We start from the raw sequence: 27,472 nt of genomic DNA, 5'->3' as shown, positions 1-27,472 counted from the left end.
AAAGTGCAAGGTTTATCTAGGCTTCTGCCCTACGCTCATTAAAGGAAGAGCTTCTTGGGTGGAAAGACCCACTGCCAATTGCAGAAGTGGTCCAAGTCCCTGAAGGTGATCTGCAAAATGAAACAGAAGCAAAATGGGAACACATCTCTTTGATTTTGCAGCTAGCCCCAGAGCCCCTCAGTCTTTTACTTCTGATCTTTTAGTGGAGCTGATTGCATATCTTTGAGGCCTTTGGTCCTCAGCTGTAGAAATAAAAGCTCAGTGAGCTGAGCTGGTGTCTGATTCACCTCTAGGAGTAGAAACAGCATTACAGTCTGATCAAAGACTAATTCCAGTGCGGGTCTTGCTGTAGCATTTCCGCACAGTCCCCAAGATATGTAAATGTTCTGCAGAATCTGACATACGTGATTAATGTTCAGCATCTCTTGTTGTTGATGAATTCTTTCTAATAAAAAGAAACGTAAAACTAAAACAAGCCCTTCTGAAAAATAAGCCTGTGCAGAGCCATAACTAAGCATTGTTTTTACCATCCTGCAAATTTGATGCATCCTCATTCTGCTGATGCTTAAATGTGTGGATAATCTGTCAGGAGCCTCAGTCATTTCTTCCTTTTACATTACACAGAATGGTGTTATAGCAGATCTCTGTAGTCTTCTATCCTGTAGCCTCTGTGGTACATTTAATAGCAGAAAACAGCCAGTGCTTTGAAATAAAAATGAATTTAGGCTTGCATGTTAGATGCAGAGGGAAGGAGTTATTTTTGTTGCTGTTTTCTTTTTCTGTCCTTTTTTTTTTTTTTTTACCTGCTCTGAATAGGGATGCTTTTAAGTCTTTGGTGTTTATGCTTCAAGCTAATGCAAATAAAACAGTGACTAAACTAGCTGGATTTTGAATGTATGCAGAGAATCACAAATTTTATGGACTGTTGATGTTGTCTGAAAGAAATCTCAAAGAATACTGAATAGTGAATTATAGGAGGAAAAATTTCCTTTGTTCCTACCACTGTGGGTTAAGGGAAACATAATCTTGTTGAAGGAGATTGATGTAGTATTTTTGGGGTGAGTGTACAAGTTTGGTTGATGAAAACACTTGGGTTGATACAACAGAATATACATAGACTTCTGCAAGACATAATTTGGTACCGCAGAGCCCTTCATATTAAGCAACTAGAGAGCACGAAAATGAATATTGTGTGTTAGATGGATTTAAAACTGCCTAACTAATGGTCCTCAAAATGATCACTGTCAGCTGCTGGTACTGTGGGTGCTCTCCAGAGCACATCTTTTTCTCCCTTTCCATGATACTTACCAGCTGACTGGAAATGGCACTGGAAATGAGATTCCAGCTCCCGAGTTGGGACAGTGCCATGGGGAGAGATGGCAAAGCATGGCCAGTGGAAAAATATGCCGAATATGAGTTCACCTATAGCCAAAATGTTAGCGTGGTTCTTGAGCACATATAGTCTGGGAAGGGCATATTGCCTCTGTGCTAATATAATTGCTATATGAAGAGTCTGTCTAGAGCAGCAGTTCAAAAAGAGTTGGAGTTAATCAGGATCCCCTCTAAGAAGATTTACCAAAATAACAGAAGGATTGATAAACATGCCTTATTGTGAGAAACCTAAGCAATTTACTTAGCTATTAGAATAACAGCTTTGTGTTAACGAAGGCAAGTCTTAACTTTCCACATCTGAAACAAAAGGTTGTAAGGGGAACCTTTTCAATATAGCAGATAAAGCTCTAACGAGATCCTGGAATTTGAAGAGAAGGATCTTCACACAAGAAATACGACTGAATGGTCATTGGGACAATAACAGAGGTCAAATACCATTGTTGGAGAATTTTAGATACATTTAGCATTGATGTGGAATTAAAAAAATGATGTATTGGGAAAACCTGTGGCCCCAGCTATGCAGTTTAGGCTGGAGATTCAAAGCAATTTTTTCACCTTGTAGCAGGGGTCTCAAGAGCCCTCTGAATTCAGTCCCAGAGGTTGGCCCACTTCTTCCTGAACACCTGAAATCTAACAATCTGGGGAAAATTGTGTGACTTCAGCAGCATCATGGAGACAGAAACCCATTCCACCACGTGGGCCTCTGCGAAAGGTGATGAGCGTCTCCAGGAATCTGCAGGATCAAAGCTTTAAATTAGATTTTTTTTCTTCCTCCCCTTGACTTTGCACAGAGTGAAGAACCGAGGATGGTTTTAAAATAGGAACTCTATTTCTTATTCAACATTCAGGCCTAAAAATTGATGGAAACACTAGCAATTAGAGCGGGTGAGAGTGAGTAAGGTGCCTCTTCCACTTCATTTAGTAAAGAAACTGAGTTGTCTCCCCTAGGCACTTGTCTCGCAGCTTGTGTGACTGCAGATGGCTGCCACTTTGAAAGAAGGCTGTAATTTAAAAGCAACTCTGAATCATCCTGCCTGCCTTTCTTGGCATAACACCACTTCACTTTGCTGCTCTGCAGAGGCTGGTGTTCACGGGTTTATCTTCTTGACTGGCAACACAAAGCAAGCCATGCATCCAGGACTGATGGCAGGTGCCTTGGGGAAGACGAGGTCAAGCTTTTCAATCTACTGCCTCTACAGGAGGCAGCCCATTTAGCAGCTAGCATTACCTGATGCCCAGTGCTCCCACCTAAGCCTTCATTATTAACCATCAGGGGAAGCATCTATCTTGTGCTCATTCCCCTTGAGATCAAAGCTGTGATGTATATAACTGTTGCGGGGGGAGGAAGCTGAATGTTTCTTGGGAATAAGGCAAATGTGAAGGCTCAGCTCTGGCTTGATAGTTTGGAGTGATTCAAAGTAGATTTCTCTACGCAATACAAAAAGGTGTTGTATTACTACACCTCCATGAAGAGCCACAAATACCAGCTATGAGGCCTTCAAACAGGGTCCCAAATGGACGCTGTTATTTCATCAATTTAGCTATCTCAGGGTTGCAGGACTAATTAAGGAGTGGTGAAGGCAGTGCGACTGCAGATTTATTGCCTTGTGCTAATTTCTATTCTCCACCTGCCATTTTCCTTTTTGCTCCTCAACCAGCTTCAACTTTTCATCCCTTGCATCAGGAGGAGCTCCCCTCATGCCTTCTCCAGTGCTGGTGCTGTGTCATTGACAGGCAGCACGGGCGGAGCAGCCAGCTCCTTCCCATGGGGCTGGAGGATGCATCTCCCTACAAGTTCATTCAGTAATGACCTGATTTAGGGGTCCTGAGCCATCTCCCACTTTCCAGTTATCAAACAGCAAATTGCTGCTGAGCACCCTCCTGCTGGTGGTTTTCCTCCTCTTTGGGCATTTTTGCAATGCCATGTAGGCTCTTTGTAATCATAGGGGAGAGAGATCTTGTGGAAAGGGACCTGAGGAAGTCATCTAGACCGACCTCTTACTCAAAGCAAGGTCAGCATTGAGTTTGCATGTGGTTGATGTCTAGAAGTGGCTGAGAGTCTGCTGATGGAGGCCAGAACCGGTGCTGTTTCCTGTGCTCTCAGGGCATCTCTCCATTTGTTGGGCTCCATGTTTCTCCACTCTAGTCTGTCTCCGCTCTCTTAAACTGCCTGGGCACAGAAATCCATGCTTTTCTATGACAAAAGTCATTGAAGGACACTATAGCTAGCTGGCTTCCCTCACTGCAGATGGAAACTCTGATGGGCATCAAGGTGGGTGCGTCTGGTTTCTCAGGCTAAATAATATATCACCTAAAGATAGGCTGGATCAAAATGGGGTGAGGTCAAAAGCCTGGGTAGTTTTTGGAGTGTCAGCTTCCCACAGTTTGGAAGCCTTTCGAGTTGTCTTTTTAGTCTAGCTACAAGGAGAAAAGATTGTTTCATTGTAGGTTAGATATTAGCTAGTTTAGAAGCGGTTAAGCCACTGGAACAGGAAAAGCCTAAACTGCCCAAAAGGGTGCTGTATAAATTTGTCTCTCAGCTACTGTTAAGCATCGAGGCTAAGTAATTGCCATACCTGCTTCCCCAGATGTGTTTTGACCTCTTGTTTAATTATCTTTCAAAAAATTGTCCATTCCTGAGGTTCCTGGTTTTTGCTGAACAAACTGCTGCCAATGTGTTTAAAAGAGATTATTTTACAGGAAAAGCATTTTCACAAACAGATTTAATGTTCACTTTTCTTTCTTTCCCTGAGGGCTCTCTACCTATTTTTATTCCTTATGTTCCCTTATCATGCAGTGGAACCCAAGGCCCTATTTACTGAGAAATGTTTCGAAAAGCCTAAAACTTTCTATTTCTATAAATAAATATGTCTGAACTACTGGAGTCAGGAGCCCGGTTTCCAAAAGATCTTGCTTGGGTTGAAGCTGGATTGCTGGTTGACCTCTATTCTGCCTTAACATCGGTGAATATTGGAATTAGGCTCGACATTGTTTTCACATTATAAAGTCACACACACAATGAGATTTGCTTTACTTTCTGCATCCCTCCACACCTCCTGGGTGGTTATGGAGGAAACAGGTTACCTTCTGTGGGGAGATGTCTCTGATTCTGAATTGCAAGGTCAGCCATCGAACTGAGCAGTGTCTCCATTGCCCCTTACATGAAGCTTCATCTTATTGTCTGTGCTCTTAAATTAGCTGGTCAGCTCTGACCCCAGGTGACCACTGCCTTTTGGTAATGAACAGCAAGGTGAGAGTCTGCTAAATTTCCTCCTGTGCTGCCAAGACGTTGGAAGAAGCTTGCTTTCTGAGTGTGCAAAGTCCTGTGACAAAAAGCTTGGCTGTGTCCTTACTCTGCAGAGACAATGGATGGTAACGGTCTGGGCCAGCAGGCTGCAAAATCAGAAATGACAACCAGGAGGAGGATGTGAAGCTCCTGGTGAAATGGTGCTGACAGTCGCTGTTGCTGGCTTGTTTGCATCTGCAGCCGCTGCCTGGAGGCTCTGGCCCCAGCCTGAGCACGCAGGAGCCAGAGCAAACCAAAAGCAGTTTCTGTAATGAGGATGTTGACGTGGTGATGTTGAAACCATCATTCAAAACTGCATCTCCCCAAATAGCTGTCCTATGGTATGCGTGGCGGTGGACAGCAGGAGCACCGTCTTTTCTGGGCACCGTCTCTATGTGCAGGCTCAATCTGGAGGGTCCATGCCTGGGGGGTGCAGGGCTCCGGCAGGACCCGGTGCTGAGCCCCGCTCTCGCCTCCCTTGGCAGCCCAGACGCAGCTGCGGGGAGACAGCTGGGCTGGACCGCAGCAGAATCAGCCTTGTCTTGGTTTCTCAATAATTAAATACATTACTTCTCAGCCAGCCTCAGTCAGTCTTGAAATTCACACCAAATCCCAGATGCCTGTCTTATTTGCTGAATAATAATTTTCAGCCGGATCATTTTTTTTGTCTGTGACACAGGAGGAAGGGCCTTGGGCTCCAGTCTGGCTGGTATGTTATGCACAGTCTTATCCCTGCGTATGAGGAGGTGTGTTGTCTCCCCTTGTCCTGGGACAGAAAAGATCCATCCCTTGCACCCTGGGAGAGCTTCTTCAGCTTCAAAGGGTGCAGCTTGAGGCTTCTAGCACTGCCACATCTAACAAAATGGCAGCTGCTATATGTGCCCCTGGTAAGGAATGGTCTTTGCCATCCCTTGGGTAGAGAAGGGCGTGATCCTGTCCCTGTTTGATTGATAGGAAAACCCACAGACGGTTGACATGGCATTTACTGGAGAACTGACATATGTCCAGTTCTGCTGAGACTCAGGTCTACTGGGATGTTCACAGCATGATCTTTTTGCTCTGTCTATGGCACTACTTGTCATATTGTGGAGAGCTTAGGTTTCTCGGAGAGCTCAGTTACTAGCTAGGCTGCTTTTGTACATCTTTATTCTCAAAAACATGGTAAACCAGAGACCTCATCTCGGGGTGCTGGTTTTGTTCACAGCACAGCTTACCTGCTGGGAACGATTCAGGTGAATGTGACAGCTCTTGGTCTTGCTCTTGGACCTTCAGAAGTGATCATGTGTCTGGCATGACTACTAGGCTCCCTGTTTTCTTGACTCCTGATGGCAAGGTGGGGGGGGGGGTCCATTGGGGCAAAGTATTGAGATCTGCAGGTTTTCCCAAGTTCATACCTAAGCTGCCAAAAGTGCCTAGGTCTGGTGGGACAACACTCCTACATTGTCGTGGTTTATCCCCAGCTGGTAACTAAGCACCACAGAGCCGCTCGCTCACTCCCCCGCCCGGTGGGATGGGGGAGAGAATCAGAAGGGTAAAAGTGAGAAAACTCATGGGTTGAAGCAAAGACACTTTAATAGGTAAAGCAAAAGCCGCACATGCAAGCAAAGCAAAGCAAGGAATTCATTCACCACTTCCCATCGGCGGGCCGTCTCCAGGAAAGCAGGGCTCCATCACTTGTAACGATTACTACTTGGGAAGACAAATGGCATCACTCTGAACACCCCCCCTTTCCTTCTTCTTCCCCCAGCTTTCTATGCTGAGCATGACATCATATGGTGTGGGATAGCCCTTTGGTCAGCTAGGGTCAGCTGTCCCAGCCGTGTCCCCTCCCAGCTTCTGGTGCACCCCCAGCCTCCTCGCTGGTGGGGTGGGGTGAGAGGCAGAAAAGGCCTTGACTCTGTGTGAGCCACTGCTCAGCAATAACAAAAACATCCCTGTATTATCAACAGTGTTTCCAGCAGAAATCCAAAACATAGCCCCATACTAGCTACTATGGAAAAAAATCACTCTATCCCAGCCAAAACCAGCACATACATGAACAGGGCAAGGTTTTGGCTCAGAGATATTAAGACCTCTGCCTGTGTTTTTGTCTGAGGCTGTTTGGGGAAGAGTTTCATGTGCCAGTAGAAGCTGTTTGCCCACTGTCACTGCAGGTTAAATAGAAGTCTGACCCCAATAACAGTGTTGGCTACTGCTGGGGAGAGCCACTCCTGCCTCAGTCTACCCTCTGGAAAAAAGCATTTGTGCATTCAGCAGCAGCATTCGGGGTGGAGAACACAGGCTTCTCAGCGACCTAGTCAGTAAATAACATGTGGCACATGAAATGAGCTAATGGTATTTTTATGTAGGAGAGAGACAGGCCAATCATTCATTCACACTCATTTTTACTGTCTGTTTTATTCTCTCTGATTCAAAACAGCCAGATTCCAGCACCTTTTCCTCCATTGGAAGAGCAGACTTCAAAACCTATGTGCTTTTCTCATACTTGAAAGGGAATAATGCCTTGCTCCATCAAATTCTTAAGGCAAATGCCTCTCTGCATCTCATTTCAACACCTCTGAATCTAGTTGCTCGCCTCAGTACTTTTAAATGTAAAAATCATGTAGTGATGGCCACAAACTAAGCCCTCACCTCCACCAGCCACCACAGATAGGAGAAGGAAATTCAAGGCTCATCTAATGTCCGTCAAGAAAATCCAAGAAGTCCCTCAAGCTAGCAGACTTGGTTGGGCTGGTCCTTGTCCAAAACAGAGGATGAGTAAGAGGATAATAAATGTGGGGGCCAGCTACTACAGATAGACTGATATCAGGAAAAATTCTCTAGGCAAAAATCTCCAATTTTGCTTACATTTCCTATGTACATCCTGGATTCCTTTAGCTTTTCCCCACCTTCCTCCTTTCCCTATTCCAGAGAAAGGGAAGCATCAATTCTTGGAGCTATGGACTAGCAAACACCTGGTTGGGGAAAGGTTTGAGGCTGTAGCTAAAGACCTAGAGATGTGAATTTTTAATAGATTGAGAAAGGTGAGTCCCTACATTTTATTCTTAATTCTTTACAAAGCTGTGCCAGAGCTGCCCACTGAGGGCTGCTGTGGAATTAGGCAGAGGACCCGCTATAACTGCTGCTGATGTCTGTGCAAGCTTTGTTTTACTGTGGGACTAGACTTGGACTCATAGGCGAGGCTTTATAGAATAGTACTTTTAATGCCTTAACATCCCAGGTAATCAGCTGGATTTGCAGTTCAACAGACTCATTATGGCATAAGCAAAATGCCTGTTCCAGAAAAAAAGGCAGCACTGTGCTGTATCCTCTGCAAAAGCTCAACTTTCTTGGTGAATACAAGTCAAAAGCATAATTCTCTTCAAGGGCACGGGAAAGCAAGTTGGGGCAGACACAGTGCCAACATGCTAAGCACCAGCATGCCTGCTTTGACCCAGAGGCACAGCAGAGTCAGGCTATCCTGGGAACAGCAGGAGGACAAGCACAGATGTTTTCTCTAGCATCCAATTGATTGTACTAGTCAGATCATTTTAAAAATCAGGATCATACTTCAATAGGAAAATATTTATTAAAATGCTGCAAAGTGCTTTCCCCACATGCCTATTGCATCATACCATGTGTCATTCACTGCTTGGCATATGCAGATCACTGCTTTCAAAACTGCAGTGGAAGTGCTCCATACATAGATAATTAGTGTATATATTTGCATTATCCATAACATAACTTTCATCTCTTTAGCCTTTCAGTTTTCACAGCTTTATTTTAAGGCTAGAGAATCTGTAGTGTAGGGACACTCTTGATTTGATGGGAGCTGATGAATAGGCTAAGATAAATACCATATAAATATTTCTTTGAAATAATGCACTCGCTGGCAGAGTGAATCAGATGCCTATGTTGCATGATGGTAGCTGTCACTTTATTAGACTTCTTAATTCAGCATTGAAGCCATACTTTACAGCCAGCTATTCCTTTCCTACTTTGTAATTTGTCATCTACAGCATATTGATTGTGCACCTAAAATATTTGCACATTTTCTCAAATGTAATTTGCAGCTAGAAATTTCAGTTGGCAGAACAGCACCAATAAAATGAAAAGTGCAGTGAAGTCCCTCAGATTCAGAGTGAGGTCAATTTTGGTGGGTGGCAGTCAGGCAGATTTTTGGTGGATCAGACGGTATTTATTTGGAAATCTGAGAGGAGAATCAGAGCTAAAATGATGAGTTGTAGACATTAAGTACTTTTTGAGTTCCTATGCAAACAGACGAACTTTCAGAGCTCAAGGCTGTCTACAGACCACAGTGACAACAGGAATCAGTTATAGCTCCTCAAGGCAGTGAGAGTTCCTGGTTCACATTGTTTTTAGAAGGTCATCAAACAAAACCAAGGTTTTTAACGAGTGGGTAGAGGGTTAACTTCTGTCACTTGCCAATGAAAAGATCTGTGCACCCATCCAAAGTTGGAGATCCAAAGTTATCAGACAAACTCAAATGAATGATAGCCTGACTCACCAGGATGAGTCAGGGCTTGTTCTAGAAGGAGAACTCCTTTCTGCTTTTTTGTGTGTGGAGGACTAGTATCTCCAACGTGTTGCCGGTGCTTCTCAATGAAAATAGAATAGTAAAGCAGGAAGAAGTAATGAACTTGCTCATAAAACTTGCGCAGGTGGGAAGAGTCACCCAGATCCATTTCATGTTCTTTGCAAATTGCTCTAGGAATCCAGTAATCTAGGAAGATGCAACGGCCTGTCTCTTCTCTGGAGTCTCTTTGTACTAGTTCACTGCAGCAAAATCTCTTGGGTAGTTCTTGCACTTTCACTTGAACTGTGAAATGCTGGGATATGTATTTGCAAAGAGAGAGTTTCTTAGGGCAATGTTCTCTCTAACACAGCAGCAGCTTTCCCAGACATCATTCTCTCTTGTTTTACCTGTTCTACTATTTTCTCTAGGCAACATTTTCTGGGCAACGTTTTGAAAATTGCTTTCAGCCTGAAAGGTAAAATGAAATGGGAACTCTGCCTCCTCTGTACCATGGTCCTTTAGATTGCAGTTCCCATGTTGTACCACAATTGGCAACCTCCCTCAAGATCTGCTGCAATGCTATGGTCAATCTCCTTTTGTCAGCCAAGGAGGAACATTTGTCTGGAACAGCCTTGGAAACCCTAAGAAATGCACTGTCTAAACAAATGCTACTTTAATTGTCGGATTGGGTCCAAACACAATTGTAGTAATCACAAAATTTGGGATTCGGGTTGCAGCTGCCAGCCCCTTGTTCTCCCCCGACTGGCTCTTTGTGGATGACTATTTATTGCCTGAGGAAGAGAGTGAGTGGGATGGCAAACAGATGGAGAAATGCAATGGAGAGCTGAAAATCCTGAGCCCCCAAACCCTGGAGCTCAAGAGTAGTAATATCACAGTGTTCAGAAAGATTAGTCTTTTGATCCTGTTGGCAAAAACTGCTGTTTCCCAGCTGGTCAGCCAGCTCTGGCATCCTCCAGTCACAATTGCAATTGAGAAATGGCTGGAGAGCTGCTTCTGTGCTCAAATCCTTGCTGCCAGATGTACAATTATCGCTACTGAAGTAGTGAAAGAGCCTAGCTTGGGAACACAGCAGGCTCCAAGTAGCTTGATTTGCTTTTGACAGCTGTTGCATTGCATTTTGTATTTTACCTCTAATTCTTGACTATGGCTGACATACCTCATCTCCTGACCTGTGCTGGCTGTGATCTGTCCTGTAGCTGTGATTGCTTCAAATGGCTAAAATATAGGAGAGTGTTTATAAAGTCATGTATGATTTTGGCTGCGGGGAGGGGTGAAAGGGGCAGGTCTCATATCAATGAGAAGATCTGTTTTTCCTCTCACAGAGCTATGGCTTCCCTTCTTGACTGCTCCTTAATTAGCATCAAAATGGACTAAATATTTTAAGCAAATCAGAATTTCAAGAAGCAGTTACAGCAGTGCCTCGTGTTTAAGTGTGCGCAGCACTATGCACGTCATCATTGAATAATGAATTAATAAATCTCTTTGAAGGAATTTTTAGCCCAGAAAGCATACACCATTTTAGCTTCCAGTCAATTGCCCTATTTACTGTGGTTCTTTTTTAGCAACGCTATCAGTCCTGGAAGTAGCCCTGTCAATATTGTAGTTGCTTTGGTGTACAGAGCCATAGCATTCAGTTGAATTGTAATCCTTAAATTGGCAAGCAAACAGGTTTGCTCAGCTTGCCTGTTCCCTTTTTGGTAACAGAAGCTTGGAAAACCTTCTACACTGTGTAAGGATGAAGCTTCTTGTCTGACACAGCTGTGAGATTCTGTTGTCCACAGTTAAACCTCTCTCTGATGCTGCTGATTTGAAGGGTACAGAGAAACTTTGCCTACAGAAAAAATCCTACTCTAGGCACATCTAACCCTTTCAAAGACAAGGAGAGTTTAATATTTAAATCACCTCTTTTCTTCTCTGCCTGGGAGAGAGTTCATCTCCTCCTCCCCATTTTTAAAGGTATTTATAGCCCACAGACCCAAACCTGTTAGAATGCAAGGCTAAATTGTGATTTGGATGACAAGTGTTTGCACTCAGCTTGACCCCCCTGCGTGGATTGTATGGAGCAAGCACCCTGGCCCACGCTCCTCCTCCACATCCATATGGTTGAAGGAAGGATGCTGAAGGCAGAAGGGGCCATTTGAGGGATGTGGGTGTGCTGCAGCCTTTCTGCTGACCCCAGCGCCTGGCCCTGCCTGATGTCCACCTGGACTGAGATAGAGGCACGGACACTGAGCCGGAGGGAGGTCCCACGCAGGGGTTGCAGTGGCCAGGAGCCTGACTGCCATGCAGGTGACATGGTGCCCTGTCCTTACCCTCCCTCTCCTTAGCACCATCCAGGATGGTGTACAGGCTCCCAGCACGACCAGTGACACCCCTCCCAGACAGATGAGGACCATGTGCGCCCCTGGACATATAAATCCCTGTGGCTGCAGCTTCTATCCTGAGAGCTCCTGCGGGTTTCATGTCCTTACAGTGGCATGTTTGTGTTTTAATTCTTTGCTGTGCCTCCTCCTGCTGTGCAGGGGTGTGCTGGTGACAGAAAAAACGCTGTAGGAGAGTACTATCAGATACAGACAGTAGGACCTGCTGTATAATGACAGTGGTGATACATTAATGACTGACGTGCATAAAGTAAATGGACTGGCAAATAGTTTTCCCTGAAATCTCATTTTATAATAGTCATATCTAGTGTTATTTCTAATAGAGGAGGTAAAAAGATGTCCGGGGAATGTGACTTTTAAAAAATTGAGTTCTGTTATGCTGCAAGTGATACAGGATTTGGATTTAGCGTTCAGGCTGTGTGTGATGGAGAGCAGTCAGCAGATCTGGGCTATGGCTGGAAGTAGGGTATCAGGTCACACAATTCTGTAAGATGAAACCAACATTTGTTCAGGCCGTGATTCAACTTGGCTCTAAAGTATTTGTATTAAATCCCATTGACTTCAGTGGGACTATTTGTGTCCTTTTAAAGTTACACAAGGGCTTAAGTATTTCACCATGTTGAAGCCTCCCATTGAGACTTAAATTCATTCTTCCGTGTAACTTAAAAATATCCCAATGGCAATATTTAGTTCTAGCTAGGAAAAGCCAGAGAAAAGATGAATTACACTCATTGAGACACACTCAGTATTTACATAAATAGTCGCTGTGAGGTGTTTTCTAGTTGAAATCACATGTGCCTGATTTACCTAAACACATTCTGAGGTCTACAGCTTTTAGTTTCGTTTCTCTTCAATTTCTTTAACATGTAAAACAATTAAACACAGTCTCTGAAGATTAGTCAATCATTTAAATTATATTGTGAGCATTGATTAGCCTGACAGCATGGCACTTCCATTTGAATGTCATTAGAAGGTAAGTGACAGCTGCGATGGATCACAGGAGGAAAAGAAACATTCGGCACAGAGGAATGGACATGGCTCTGAAGGCTTCATAAGGCAGGAAAGAACATAAGAAAGAGGCGAACAAAATGTAGGAACTCAGCGCTACTGCATGAGAACTGATAGGATAAAACCTTCTCCTTTGGGGAAAAAATAGCACAAAGAAAACAGAGTGAAAACACAAAGCTTATTAAGGCTTTGTGTAAACAATGCCAAACAAAGTGGTTCTTATTAAAGTACGTGCTGAGACCTCAGCTGTGCCAGCAGAGCCCGTAGGTAGGAAGACTCAAAGTCCTCCAGCGTGGGGACACCCGAAAGAACAGGCAGGGCAGGAGGTATCGCTGCTTGTGAAGGCTCCTGCAGCCCCGTACCCCAGGACGCAGGTTAGCTGCTGCGTGCAGGGAGAGACGGGGGAAACAGCTATGGAAAATGCTCTCTCCATCCCAGGTCAGCCTCTACGTCCGTGAAGGACTTGGTCACAAGTAGGTCATTTTGTAACGCTCTTGTAACATCAAGAAGGACCAAAATAACCCGTTCACAGTGAACTGGCCCTGGTGAAGACAGTTTCATTTAAGCTACTCTAAGTTGTATTTATTACATGCTACTACTACACACAACCAGCTTGTAGGATGTGAATTGGTAGTTTAAAATTAACTTGTCAAATTAACTCATGGTCTCTATGAGCATGTCTGTGACTAGAAGTTGCCTTTAGCAGCCAGGCTGGCAGTGCAAAGCCGTGATTAATGTGAATCCTTGGTGTAACTTCCAATGTGTTATTTGGTGGCTGTCACAATTCACCCAGCTGATGTAGTTCAGTGAGTCTGTGGTCTGACTTGGCGCCAGATGGAGAACCTTAACATAAATCTTGAGCTAAACCTCCCTCTGCTTCTGCAGGGTGGTAGTGAGCCAGCTGATGTGCACACAACCGCCCTTTTGCTCCCTCTTTTGATAAAAAATGCCTCTTCCCGTGGCTAAACTGATAGTCACTGAATAATCTCTTCATTGGAAAAGATCTATCCTGTGTAGCTGAATAATTTGTTCCAAACAGTTTCTAAAACCTGGCAATAGCTTTGTGAATACTGCATTGCAAAGGAGCTGTCAGCCTGCCTGTCTACTGCAAGCAGGAGTCAAACATACAGTAAACCCCATAAGAGCTGTCTTTAAGGTAAAAACTTTGACTGCAAACCCAACAGTTGTGATTTCAGATTCTAACATGCCTGATTCTGTGACGGTGCTACCCGGCACAGTAGGGGAGTCATTTGCCAGACTTAATTTCTGGAAGCTAACTCAAATAACTCTCTAGCTCTGGCAGACTTCTGATATCTGTGTTCAGCAAAGGCAGTGTTTTTGCAGGGACAGATTCACTGATCTCTTGCCCCTTCAGTTGTCGGTTCTGGTTGTGCAAAGTGATTTGATCGCCAGTAATTCAGTGCCGGAGAGTTTCATGCTCGTGCTGTGCAGGAACAGCTGATAGTACCAGGTGGAGAGCAGAGGCGTGATCAGGCCCAAGGAGCTTGTATGGAAATTTCAGCCAAGAACACTTTTTTTTTTTTTTTTAAATGGCCAAGATATAAATCCTTGAAAATGGCAGTTGATAATGGAAATGCTGACTCAACCGTAGCCATAGTCACAGTGGCCCTGCTATGACTCTGCGAGGAGAGAATAGATTGTTGTCAGCAGATGACTACATTTTTCAATTTTAGGAGCAATTCTCTTGATATGTTAACCTTATTTACACTTGTTTCAGTACACTCATGTCTTTCTGCTGAATGTCAAGGGCAGCTCAAGAATTAAACAGAATTAACAATTTCTTCCCATGTCCTCCACTGTAATGAAAGTGCTTCAGCTTTGAAGCAGTGAAGGGGTGGCAAAAGGTTTTGGCGTTGAAGAGCAGTGTGTTGTTATACAGATGGTGGCCAGATTCTCATCTTCTGCACACTGGTACATATGGAGACAAGTCCCTTGAAGTCTACAGTGTCATAGATTTGTCTATTTAAATTTAGGACGCAATATTATGCATAATTCAAGGAATCAGTTAATAAGCCACCCATGTTTTTCTGTGGTGTCAGGGAGTCACCACTTCTCCGGTGGGGTATCAGTACAGATGGGTGGGTGGTGGATGAGGTCTCCAAAGAAATTCGAAGGAGCTGGGCATACAGTGGTTGCACCACATCGTCTCTCTAGGGCCACTGAAAGTTTCAGGTATCATTCAAAGTCTCAGTCCAAATTTTCAAAGGTGCTGCTGTCCAAGCACCTTCCAAGCCAAATGTAGTTTTCATGTGTCCTTATTAAAAGGCAGAGAAAGACAGTGGGGAAGGAGAAGCTTAATAGCAGAGAAAAGGAGGATTAGAAAAAGAAAGGAAAAATGAAATGGTACCAACAAACTCATACCAATAACGATATGAGCTGTAAAAACCAACTTCCAATGGCTGCTTTCCATTTGGCCATTTTTATGTAGGAGTTTAAGTATAGATTTGAGTGGCTAAATATAGGCAGTCTGATATCTATTATGTGAAATCGCAGTTTGAAATTATTCAACATCTTCCATTATATTTGGATAATCAGCGTTTCATCGCACTGTGAAATCTCCTGAACAAAAATCCTTTCAGAAAGTACTTCTTTGCTGTTAGTTGGATAACTCAGGAGAGATTTCCTTTATGAAAAGCAGCCATCAGATACCCTTCAGAAGATGAACAACTTTGCAGACTCTAATGAGAAAAGAGAGCTAACCAGGATGTGAGATCTCACATGCCCTCTACCCCCTACAACTTTTTCCTTTTGGAAAGTTGGACTATAAACTGTTTCTCTTTCTGTAACAGCTAAAACCTGGTTGTTAGAAGCCTTGTGCAGGTTTTTGGAGGAAACTGCCGTATCCAATTCCTTACCTTGAGCCTGCCCAACAGGATTTCATTTACCCAGACAACACGAGCAGCGTGTTGTGGAATATTCACTGTGCAGTCATATCATGCTTGAGATTAAACCCTAACTGATGAATGAACCCTTCACTTCTGAATGTAATTGCTAACCATTAAAGCCTTAAACTGGCAACAGTCCTGTAGCACACAGTCAGTGAAATGGTAAAAAGCTATAATTGCAACCTTTACTTTTTCAAAATAATTCCTGTCTTATTGTGCCATATATAGATTGAATGGTTATTCCATGGCATACTAATATAGTGTATCACTGCTCGTCCATCCCGGCATGGACCCTTGGAGCTGCAATTCACTGAAAAAGGTCTTTGAAGACTATAAATATCCCAGCGTTGCTCCCTGTTTGTAAACAAGAGCAATGGAAGCTAAATATATGCTGACTCTACTGTGACAGACCCTGAAAGCAATTCTTATTCATTTTGATTCTTGCCCAGAATCTTTCTTGCAGTCCTACTTCTGAATCGTTGAAGAAAACAACACTGACAACTCACCCTTCAGCCCTGCGCTGCAAACAAGAAAGGCTTGGGTAATGTTACAGAGCGCTGCTAAGTGCAAAGTGAAAAAGAATATTGGTCATTTCCCTCCTTTCTGTACAAAATCCGGACCGCCATTAAATGCCAAGGCCAGGATTCTTAGCTGATTTAGACTGGCACTGCTGCATTGATGTCATCAGCACTATTCGGTGTTAATTGGCAAGAGGATCCAGCCTTGTGGCTTCATTAGCCCAACTGATGCTTTGGGCTTCTCTGGATGGCATAACGCTGTCAGCAGCTGCTCTATCCTTGCCATTTGCACCATGAATTCCTAGCTCAAAAGATGGGAAAATGAAAAACTGAGGCAGGTGTAGGAGGACGGGGAAGTTTCCAAGGGGAAGGTGTGCTGAGGCACGGTGATGCTCCGGCTGGTGGATCTCCCCCACAAGAGGGCAAATGCTAACGCTGCTGGGAGGAACCATGTGTGTAAGGACAGGAATAGGGCTGCTGCTGATCTGTTTGGGGGTAGGAGTGCAAGAAGGAGAGAATTTCTAAGAAACAAAACACATCTAGGATTTTTTCATTTGTTGTACATAGTGTGTACAACCTCCCAGGGAATACAGCTGCATTTACACCTTAAGGTGTCATGGTTTAACCCCAGCCAGCGACTAAGCACCACACAGCTGCTCGCTCACTCCTCCCCGGTGGGATGGGGGAGAGAATCAGAAGGGTAAAAGTGAGAAAACTTGATTGAGATAAAGACAGTTTAATAGGTAAAGCAGACGCCACACATACAAGCAAGGCAAAATAAGGAATTCATTCGCCACTTCCCATCGGCAGGCAGGGGTTCAGCCATCTCCAGGAAAGCAGGGCTCCATCACGCATAACCATTACTTGGGAAGACAAACGCCATCACTCTGAACATCCCCCCTTTCCTTCTTCTTTCCCCAGCTTTATATGTGAGCATGACGCCATACGGTGTGGGATAGCCCTTTGGTCAGTTGGGGTCAGCTGTCCCAGCCGTGTCCCCTCCCAGCTTCTGGTGCACCCCCAGCCTCCTCGCTGGTGGGGTGGGGTGAGAGGCAGAAAAGGCCTTGACTCTGTGTGAGCACTGCTCAGCAATAACAAAAACATCCCTGTATTATCAACAGTGTTTCCAGCAGAAATCCAAAACATAGCCCCATACTAGCTACTATGGAAAAAATTCACTCTATCCCAGTCAAAACCAGCAAAAAGGTTAAAATCCAAAACAGTAGAGAAATGGGAGGTGTTATTCCTGCTGTGGAAACAGTGAAGATTACAAGGGGAAAAACACAGCAGAGATGTGAGGAAATTCAATTTGGTTCTTCAGGTGGTACTGACATCCCAACAGCAACCTCGCTTCTCCTCTGCTTCCAGGCATTTCGGCAGCATTGCAAAATCCCAAAGCCCCAGAAATTGCAAATTCACACCTGTGGGTTTTTGCTTCTCCAGCTCAGGAAAGGGAGGTAGGGGTGCAAAAACAGATGGGAGCTGTCAGCCAGCTCAAAAATGACATGCCTCAGGAGGTGTTTTATTTATGGAGACGTTCAGATCAAACAATCACAGCAGATCCTTGGTATCAATTGGAGAAGAGGAATTTCGTTCCTATGGCCCAGTTCTGCCTTCTTTCAAACATTTGCTTTAAGCTTGGAGGAGGACAAGAGGGCAGGAGGGACATCCAAGCTCCCACTGTCCCAGGAGAAGCCTGGGCTGACGGAAGGCATCGTTGACGTGTAACATTAATATAAGAAGGAAGGGACAAGGCACTCTTCTCCTTCTTACAGTATGAAACAGAACAGGGTTAATTTTGAGGTTTCAAAAGTGCATGCAAAATGTTAATGTCAGATGCCCAAAATGTTGTTAAACACAAGCGATTTGCGATTTAAAATATTACAAGCCTGCTATTTTTAGTGCAGAGGAACCTTTAGTCATTCTACATTTAGATGGCTTATCAGAATTAAATAAATAACAGCAATGGTTACTGCTCAAATTAGGTCTGTCTCGGTTTCCATGGCATCCAATCTGTTATCTCCAATATTCTTGCCAGGATTTGTACTGGGGCTCTGGGACAGCAACATTTCTTATAAGGCTTATAAGGAATTATCCTGTAGCAATTTCAGCTATATGGTTTCTATGAAACCCTGGAATAAATGGATTTATTTAAGTTGTGTTGAAGGTTTTTTTCTTTTTTTTCTTTCTTTTTTTTTTGAACTGTTGTCTATTTTTAGCACCGCTGCTTGCTTTTATGTGGTGCTGCTTTAACTCTTTTGTGGATGCATTGATGTGCTGTCTGGCGATCCTGTGTGGTGGCTCTGCCTGTTGCACTGTCAGAAGAGGACTTTGAGGCTTTGATGTCACCAGCAGAATGTATTTGAAAACCAGGGCTCAGGAACACGGGTAACACGAGTCTTTGCTTCTGCCTTTTTGGTACCTCACAGTCCCTTGAAAGCAGCTACACAGGAGTGTTTCCACTTGTTCTGAGACACCAAGTGTAGTCATCCTTGGAGAAAAGATAGCAACGCTTTGTCTGAGCCCAAGAACTCTTGTCTGAGCCCAAGACAAAAAAGTATTCCTGTGTCAAGTTGCTGGGTTTAATGTAGAGGTAAATGGGTGAAATGCAAAGACCTGTGCTATTTGGAAAGCCAGGCTGGATGATTTAATGATTCCCTCTGACACTGTGAAACTATGCATTAAAAAGCCGGTTATAATCCCAACTCAGAAGAAAACAGTATGCACAGCAAGCTGTATAGCTGCAGAGAGGAGGAAAACATATTTGTGCTCTAACAGCTGCATATTTCCCCATAGCTCTTCAATTAATATTACCTTTTACGGGTACATTTTTTAGTTCCTTGGCCATTAGAGTTTTCAAGTGAGGGTTTCATTAATCTTTGTTTTGTAATGTTACCTAGGATATAGATCCTGTTCCCTTTTCCCCTCTGGTAAACACTACTTTATTTTGAGTTTATTTGCATTTTGTCGTGAAGAAATTTTGGCTCTATGGCATTTTAAAAATCAATGGCTCACTGGGTTTCTGATTTCCAGGTCATATTCCTAAACAAAATGTACTGTTACATAGCACCGAGATCTATGGCAAATTGTAACTAGTTCTAACCAACACCTTTCTAATATTTTTGTAAGAATGAATGACATAGGAGAGGATAAGCACTTTTACAATGCCTTTTTTCAGTAGATCTCAGGAGGACAGTGAGGACCATAGTGAATAATTTGATGTTCAATGTTTACTTACTTGTATCTCAGTCTTAAGAGAATGATATTAATGCTGCCCTGCAGATCTTCAGCTGGCGTAAATTGGCATCCTTTCCCCAGGCATCAAAGGAGCTGTGCTGATTTATAGGAGCTTAGGGTGCACCTCTGGTGCATACCACATTTCTACCATACCTCACATGGAATTTGATTTACTCTGAATCATGATTGAAATATAGCTGTGTGTTTAAAGTAGGCAAGAAATTACAGAGTACTTACTATTTATAGAGTCATAGCTACTTTTCAGAGCCAGCTGAGCAATTCCCAAGTACAATCACAATACAAAGACTCTAATATTTTAGTGCTCTGTCACCCTGTGGTCACTATAAATTTGCAGTGGCTGGGCATGGAGCCCCAGCACAAATCTATTTGAAAAACACTTACCTAGGCAACTGCATTAATGCAGAGGCCAGCTATTCATGTTTGCACCCACCATCTCTTGACCCACTCTGCAATGAATGGAAAAGGGCTAAGCTGAACCTGTGAAACACCGCAGGGCACCAGGCGGTGGGGGAGATCGTGATTATGGATCTAGCAGGAGCTGGAGCACTCTGCTTAGGCTTTCTGCATGGAAAAAGAGGTTAATGGTTAACACATTAACGGTAGATGAGCTTTTGTAGTAGCTGTTTCAAGATTTCCATTACTGAAGCCATGGTGATTAAAGGACTGCAGGCTCTCCCGTCTGCGCTCTGGACAGTTTCTTTTATTCCTGGGGTCCGTAGTTTAGTGCAATAGTTCAATTTTGCAGTCTCATTTCCTTCTTAAGGTGTATTCTTACATGAGAACGCCCCATGCCAAGGCGTGAAATGCTTCCTGTCCTTCAACTTGTCTGACTACGGAGGTGGCTTGAGACTCTTCTTCGGCATGCAGCCGTGGCACTGGGAATAGGAGGTAGGAATCTTATTGCCGCTTAAGTGCATAGTGGTGGCCGTTACTGCTCCTATGTTACTGGTGTAGCCAAATTCAAGAAGGCAAGTTTTTAGCTCCAATTCATTGGGAAAGTTCCTGAGGAAGGGAAAATAAAAGCAGGTGTGTCACCTCCTATATCCAGTCTCCCACCTCACCGCGATCGGCGCAGTTTTCAGATGACGCTGGGTACAGTGTGTTCCTGTGGTTGTACCCAGGCAGCGCTGCCCTAAGCTGGCGCTTGGTGCTCTGAAGAGTGAGAGAAATAACATTTTCATACAGCTGACATACCTGGGAAAATTCTTCTGTTTCTACTGCAGAGCAGGACGTGGTCCGGTCTGTTCCTACCCTCTCTGTGCTACTTATTAAATCTTCTTGAAGCTCCTCTTGTCATGTCCTCAGGGATGCAACGTATTGAGAGAAAAATAATGTGGAAATTGTATAACATTTACTGTGGCTTTGGATTCCTCTAAGATGAAATTAAACATTGGATAAGCCACTTCTGAAAAGGAGGCAGATGCTCTTGAAAAAGCTCACCCATTGCAGAAAGCCCAAGGGGCCGGGCTGTGTACCATAAAGCTCTTAGGAAAGCTATGACATGCACACATTTACTGCTGCCAAGCCAGCACCTAGAAGCATTGCCGGAGCATGCTGCCAGCCTTGGAGGCCCCCACATCATACAGGAGGCAAGTTGTTAACTTCATGCAGAAAGTTGTGTTGTTCCTTTTGAGGCCAGAGAAGCCCTGAGGATCAGAAGGAATTAAACCTACCATGTTCTGTGTGGGTAGCACATCTCAACAGTTGGTTCTGTCCTAAGTGGAGCCCAAATGTACCATGAGAAGCTCTATGAGAGGAGCTGCATATTTCGATGCCAGACCAGAGCATCCTGCACAACCGGGAATATCATGGCTCCTTGCCACATGGAAATATTTGGGAGGGAGCTTACTTCTGCTGGAAAAGAAACAGATCTCCTTTTTTAGGGAGAGGACAAAACAGGTTGGGGAGTGTGTTTTGAGTGATGGCCAAGTCAAAGGTAAAGAAATTGAACCATGGTTAAAAGTAAGCAAAAAACAGTCTCAGAAAGGACAGGTGTGCTCTGGTGGCTGGTGTCTGGGAGGGCATAAACTGATGAAACTCCACTAGGAGCTTTTTTTTAAAGGAAACCCAAATTCTTCACATATTTTCCCACCTAGACTCCAGCCACCCAGTCTGCTTCCCTGGGAGGTTTTCGGTCCATTTAATGAAGAACTCTTTGGTTCAGTCGGTATAAAAGAGGGAAGACATAAATGCCTAGCTTCTGCAAGACACAAAACTTTCAGGTTTTCTCTGGTGCCGCAGGTTTTTAATATGACTGAAGAATAGTTGTCCTATTAGACCAGAGGGCCATCAGCTCTGTGTCCTGTCTCCAACAGTGACCCAAAGCAATTCTGAGGAAGAGTATAAGAATAAGATAGAGGTGTAATGGTACGTACCTAGCTCCTTTCCCAGCTTCTGCTTATCTGTGGCTCAAGGATTTCCTGAGGCAGAGGCTTTTGCTTTGAACGGTCCTGATGGAGTTTTCCCCCATGGATTTGGCCAACCACTTCTTAAATCCCCGTAAGCTTTGAGCATCCACAAATCTGCAGGGCAAGGCATTCCAGAGGTCCACTGCTTGCTGCTGGCAATGACCTCTCTTTTTCTTGGTTTTGGACTTTCTGTCTACTAGTTTCAGTTGCTGCTCCTTGGTTCTTGCACTGAGAGACAGTGAGCAAGTGTCATATAACCACCAGATAAAGTGATAGCCCCTGCCCCCCCATGCTTACAATCTAGCCTGTTGACCAGCTGCAAGAGGTACATCAAATAAAAAAGCAGTGGGAAAAAGGATTTGGAAACCATGACCTCAGCACAGTGCTGCAGAGGCTACGTCTGCACACAGGGTTACAAACCACCTGTGTAGCCATTAGTGAGGGAAGGACGGTTCCCACGCTGTGCGGATTACTCTGCTGTGCCTCTCCTTTTCTGACTACATCACTTTTTCCTTGGCCAGGAGCAGGCTCTTGTTTGTGAATACCTTTGCTGTTGCAAATATCAATATTGCTGCAGCATTTGGCGCTTTCCAGTTAATGTGCTGAACACTGGCAGAGTGAAAATTCATGTGTGGATTATATAAAGCACCATTACATTTGTGTCTTGGAAGTAACGGTGTTAACTCTTTCTGACTTAATTCATTCAGGTCGAGGGGCACCAAGGGACTGAACCTGAAACACAGCAAATCAATAATATAAACTCTTTGAGCTTTGTGAGTTAATAATAAACACCAACCACAGATCGAGTCAAATGAACCTGTGCAAGAAGCACGGGGGAAATGTAGCAGTGGTGTTCTGTTATTGCAGGTCAATAAAGGCTAGATAATGTTTGGCTTTCATTACTGATTAAAAAGATTTCCTTGCAAATGTTATGAGATTAACACTGAGCTTTCTGTGTGCACTGAAAAGGTAATGTTTAGAAATGATCATCCTGCATTATCCCAGTGGAAACATGAATAATGGGGCTGCAAACATTGCTGCCCTGGCTGGAGCTGGAGCGGGTCCTTCTGCCCGAGTCACGGATGGAGTGGGCACACACCGTGGGAGGACCTGTTCCTGGTGAGGATATTCAGCCTGTGCGACAGCCCGGTGAGTGGAGGTTTGCAGGAGACCCTGGACTGACGATGCCCCATGCCCACCGACAGCAACAGGAGCCTTGCTCTGACCAGAGCCCAGTGGAATGCAGGACCCCATCAGCTTTCGGGCGGACATGGTGCATTATACTGTTATACAAGTGACACTCCAGTCATGGCTGAGGAGGCAATTTCATTACATATGCCTATTTTTAGGTGCTTATAACTCAAAAACATTACCCTCTTGGTGGGAATTTATCACATTTGTTCTCAGCTCAAAGTTGATATATAAGACTTGGCGGATCTCCAGATAGCTGAAGAACAGCTGCCTGGGATGTTTCCCAACTGTGGTTTTCACCAGTTAAGAAGTTTGTTTTCACACAGTTTGGAGGATTTTTTTTTCCTTTAAGATCTTACCTCGGTAACATACTACGCACAGACAGCATGCACTTTGCAGCCTTATAATTTTGGTCCTAAAGCATATTTATTCAGAGGTCTCAAAGGCATTTGTTCTCCTTGAAGAGCAATTGGGAGATATATTGGATCTATCAACATTTAGTCTATCTAAATCTAATCTATAGCTCTATAAAATCAGGAGCTGCGTACCCTGAGATAAAAATTGCTTGCCTTTATTGCCACGACTGTACAGCTAAAGGAAGGCAGCACAGAGATCGTGACGGGCACTGAAGCTGTGGGTGCTCCGGTGCCAAAAAGGACTGCTTTGTCTCTTACATTTTTTGCTTTATCCCTTCCCCACCACCTGAGTGATGGTTATACCAATACCCCTCTGGTGTTGTTCTGCTGGGCTGGAGATTTTTTCCCGTGTTATGGCAAGCGAGGCTCCATCACCTTGAATGCCATGCCTGATTTACATCATTTTTCCCACATTTCTGTGACATGGGCATGCCTACAAACAAGAGCTTCTGAAAGGTAGGGGTGCAGGGCCTGCTTGTCAAACCAAGTCACATGAAAAATTAGTTTATTTTTAGAGAAAATTTTCCCCTGGATTGAGTTTATCATGGCTCAGAGAAAGAGAAGTATTTCTTAGCATTCAGCAGTAACATTACTAGGCAGAACTCTGATTTTTTTTTTTTAAACTGCCTGGACTCAGAAATTCACATCCTTCTCTGCAGAGAGGTAGAAAGCCGAGGCATTTAACAGCTGAGTATTTCCTTAAAACATATTGTTTAAAGCTGGTCTACATTTCTCTGGAGGTTCTGAAGCAAAACCTGCAGGCTGGGAAATATCTTGTCCAAGGCAGAGCAGCTAAGTCTCGAAGAACAGTGCTGGGAAGTTATAAAGCTGTTTTCCGTTCAGCACTCTCAACGTGTGTTACCCACCGCACTGGTGAGATACTGACCCACTTCCCAGCTGCGATCAGATAGTGATGTGGCCAAAGGCCCTGAGAGGGTTTGTGATGGAAATGGCATCAGTAAAGAGCCCTCTAAACACTTTTCTGTGCCATTCCTAGAAATACTGCTGAAGGATGCTAAAGGGATTTGTTCTGGCAGGAATTGGGCTTGCAAAATATCTTTCATGTTCCCCAAACACAGAAATATGTGTACGTCAAGAGTGCAAACAGGTCTGTCTGGGGATACGGAGAGGACTAGGCTATGATGGGCAGCCTTGGTAGGGAAACACAAGGTCAAAGGAGCTGGGTTTTTTTAGTATGTTCCCCCAAGATTGCTTTGTGTGTTTTGGAGAGCAGGGAGCCTAAGAGATTCAAACACCTGCAGGGTGCAGACTCTGTGATGGTTTGCAGGCAAAGCCCAGGTGGCTGGGCAGGGGCAGGGGCAGGGGCAGACCCAGCTGCTGGTGAGCCTGGTCCAGCCCAGCTGCCCTGCGGGAGGGTGGCAGTGATCAGCTAATTCCCCCCGGCCGGGTTGGGATGGGCTGTCAGGGCAGGGAGCCTGGGCAGTACTTGCCCTGGTTTAATGCTGCCCCCCCTTATTTTCAGCTTGAGAATTCCTGCCTAGGATACGAGGTACATGTGGTGTGCAAACGAGGGGAGAGGACAAATGCCTCTGGGAGATGAGCAGAAGAGATGCTGCAGATAAAATACACAGGGGAGGAGGATGCTTGCATCAAAGTAACTGGGGACGTGCTTGGGTTTGACTCCTGCTTGAAAAGTAGATGGGGCAAATGGTCTATAAGAGGCAGATGTAACAGCCAGCCCTGAATTAGAGGTCCCTGTTCCTGGGACCATACAGCATTCCAGCAGCAAAGAGCAAGAGAAGGTGAAGATCTCCTTTCTTTTCCTCCCTATGGTGGAGGCTGCCAGACGTGTCAGGAGGATGAAAGGATCACACACTCCTCATCTTACCACCAGTGGAGCAGCGACCGAGGAGAGGTACAGTCCTGGCTATCACCAGGTCATGCCCTAGGCTTGCTTTGCCTTATGTTTTTTGTCTGGAGAGAGAGTCTTCTCTCATATTTCCCTGTTAATCATAACTTGCGCAGTATCTACAAATGCTGTCTATGGTCTTAATTTAATAACAACCCCTTAAATGATACAAAATATCTCATTGCTCCAGTCAGATGCAGAATGGATGTAACAAGCCATAACAGGCTTTCTGGTGTCCCAGGAAAGCAGATCATTTTTCCTTTTAAAGCCCCACTATGAAAGAAACCTGAGAGTTTCCTCAGAAATAAATATCCTGGGTTACAGTGAAAGGTCTTGCCTGTCTGGCTGAGGTTTGGAAGTCTGTAAAAGTTTAGTGGTGCAGCCTGTACGCTGGCTTTCACTGTGAGAAATTATTCCTTGCCATTTTTTTTTTCTCTGTTATGTGAGAAATTTAGCCCATTACATCAATTTCTCAGCATATAAAAGTGCAGCTGGCCGGAGGGGAGCGAGAGGCAGAGCGTTGTGGAAACTTTTCCAAAATCCCATCTTTGTCTTGAATCACAGAGGTGTGAAACTTCCACCTGCGAGGTTTAAAAGGTATCTGTCCATATTTGCTTGCTTTCAATTGTTCCAGACTCAGGATCCAGTTCAAGCAGTTATCTCTGGGTACTAGGACCATGTGGTAATTTCCCATGTGATATCTCTTTCCCTACCTTTTTAAAAATATTTTTTAATTCTCTATTAAACTGACACTGTTTATGGTTTGGTATCAAATGGATGCAAATTTCAGTTTGCATTTAGCACAAGCCAAGGCAGAACCAAAGGGTTCTGATGGGGGTTCTTTGCTATTGAGTTTTCTGAGACCAAAACAACATGTTTCTTGCTTTTAATCCTGACCTGTCTTCCTTTGGCAGTTGTGATTTCCCCACCTCCCGTGAATAAAAATTGAAGAAAAGATTTGTATGGCTCCCTGCAGCAGGAATCAGTACATTTGCTGATGAAGAATACCACAAATCTCCCTCTTTCTACTTGAAATGTCTCTTTGCCGATGGTTTGATTTTTTTTTTTATCTTTATTCCCTTTCTTCCCCCCTTTACCCCCTAGAAGACACCATTTGGGCCATTAGTGATCTCAGCATTTTCTACGCAGTTCTGCTAGATATTTTTGTCAGTCTCGAATCAAAACGGTGCCAGATGGAAGCCCCATGCTCTTCATAGATGATCATTTCCAGCATTCTTCTGCGAGGTTGTATAACATATGTCCATGAGAAATTAAAAATGCTGTTTCCTTGTATGAACTGTGAGTGCTCAAGGGCACAGAGAAGGTTAAGAAAATAAATGAGCCAGGACTGTTTTGTACTTTTTAAACAAATTAATTTCCTAAAGAGAAGTTATATTAACATTTAGATTGGTTGCTGATTTGTTGAGCATGGTCTTATTGCTAAAAACACCTGTATCAAGCAAAGCAGTCATGAAACACACTAGCAAAAAGGAGTTTTATGTTGAAAATTGTTGTCTCTACTATCAGGAGGGTGCTGTTTTTTCTGGTTTGGTGGCTTTTTGGTGTGTCCGTCCCCTCCTCCCCCGCCCCTTCAAACATGCTCAACGTTAGCCTAATGCTATTCCCATTGATACCCATGGGAACTGACCGTAGACTTCCTCCTGAGCTGGAGGAATTTCCATACTTCGGGCAGGATTTTTGAAAGCAGTCTCTGTATGGGTGTAGTAACTACAGCCTTGTACTACCTCTGAGAAGGTCTGCTGAGGCCAGCTGCCCCAGGAGGCTGCTATCCTTGCTAACCGTGTTGTCCTGATTTGCCAGCCAGCATCCCTGCCCCTTGCAAGCTCATCTCCTTTCTTTCACATCTATACATTCAGTCATCTCTGTTATTTAAGTACGACCCCTTTTCATCTGTTTGTATGTTTTTTGTGCAAAGTACTACCTATGTTCACGAGAGCTATAAAAAAAATCATAACATTTAAGCTACTGAAAGAAATGGGGACTGCAAATAACTGAAATAAACCTCAAGAAAAATGGCCAAGCATCCCTGTTCTTTTGAAGTGTGGGGCTGATCATTTTACGAACCTAAATAGATTAACTATCTTGTGTTTCTGCATGCACAGAAAGCACTTAGCTTTGTTTGCTGTGGGCATTTGGTGAAGGGAATCAGATCTTGGTCAAAAACAATGTCTTTGTGCTAATGTAAGCAAAACTGTTTCACTCTGCTTTTGGGGCAGGCAAGAGAAGCACATGATATCAATTACTGTGGGCTACCTGATGGGTGGTAGCTTGTTCAGGAGA

General features: G+C 44.1%; 1 protein-coding gene and 1 long non-coding RNA gene across 2 annotated transcripts in view; both read left to right on the top strand.

Annotated features, from left to right (window-relative positions):
- Positions 1 to 27,472, top strand: part of FGF13 (fibroblast growth factor 13) — a 332,528-nt gene that overhangs the window by 25,692 nt on the left and 279,364 nt on the right. The window lies entirely within an intron of this gene.
- Positions 19,953 to 27,207, top strand: LOC148056728 (uncharacterized). Its single transcript, XR_015702454.1, has 4 exons — positions 19,953 to 20,174; positions 22,664 to 22,843; positions 25,101 to 25,177; positions 26,086 to 27,207. It is a non-coding gene; the product is annotated as an uncharacterized LOC148056728 (long non-coding RNA).

This window comes from Nipponia nippon, unplaced genomic scaffold (genome assembly GCF_047370975.1).
Source record: "Nipponia nippon isolate SJK-2023a ecotype South Korea unplaced genomic scaffold, ASM4737097v1 scaffold_12, whole genome shotgun sequence".
In the NCBI taxonomy this organism is placed as follows: Eukaryota; Metazoa; Chordata; class Aves; order Pelecaniformes; family Threskiornithidae; genus Nipponia; species Nipponia nippon.
This window is presented reverse-complemented; position numbering and strand designations above follow the sequence as displayed.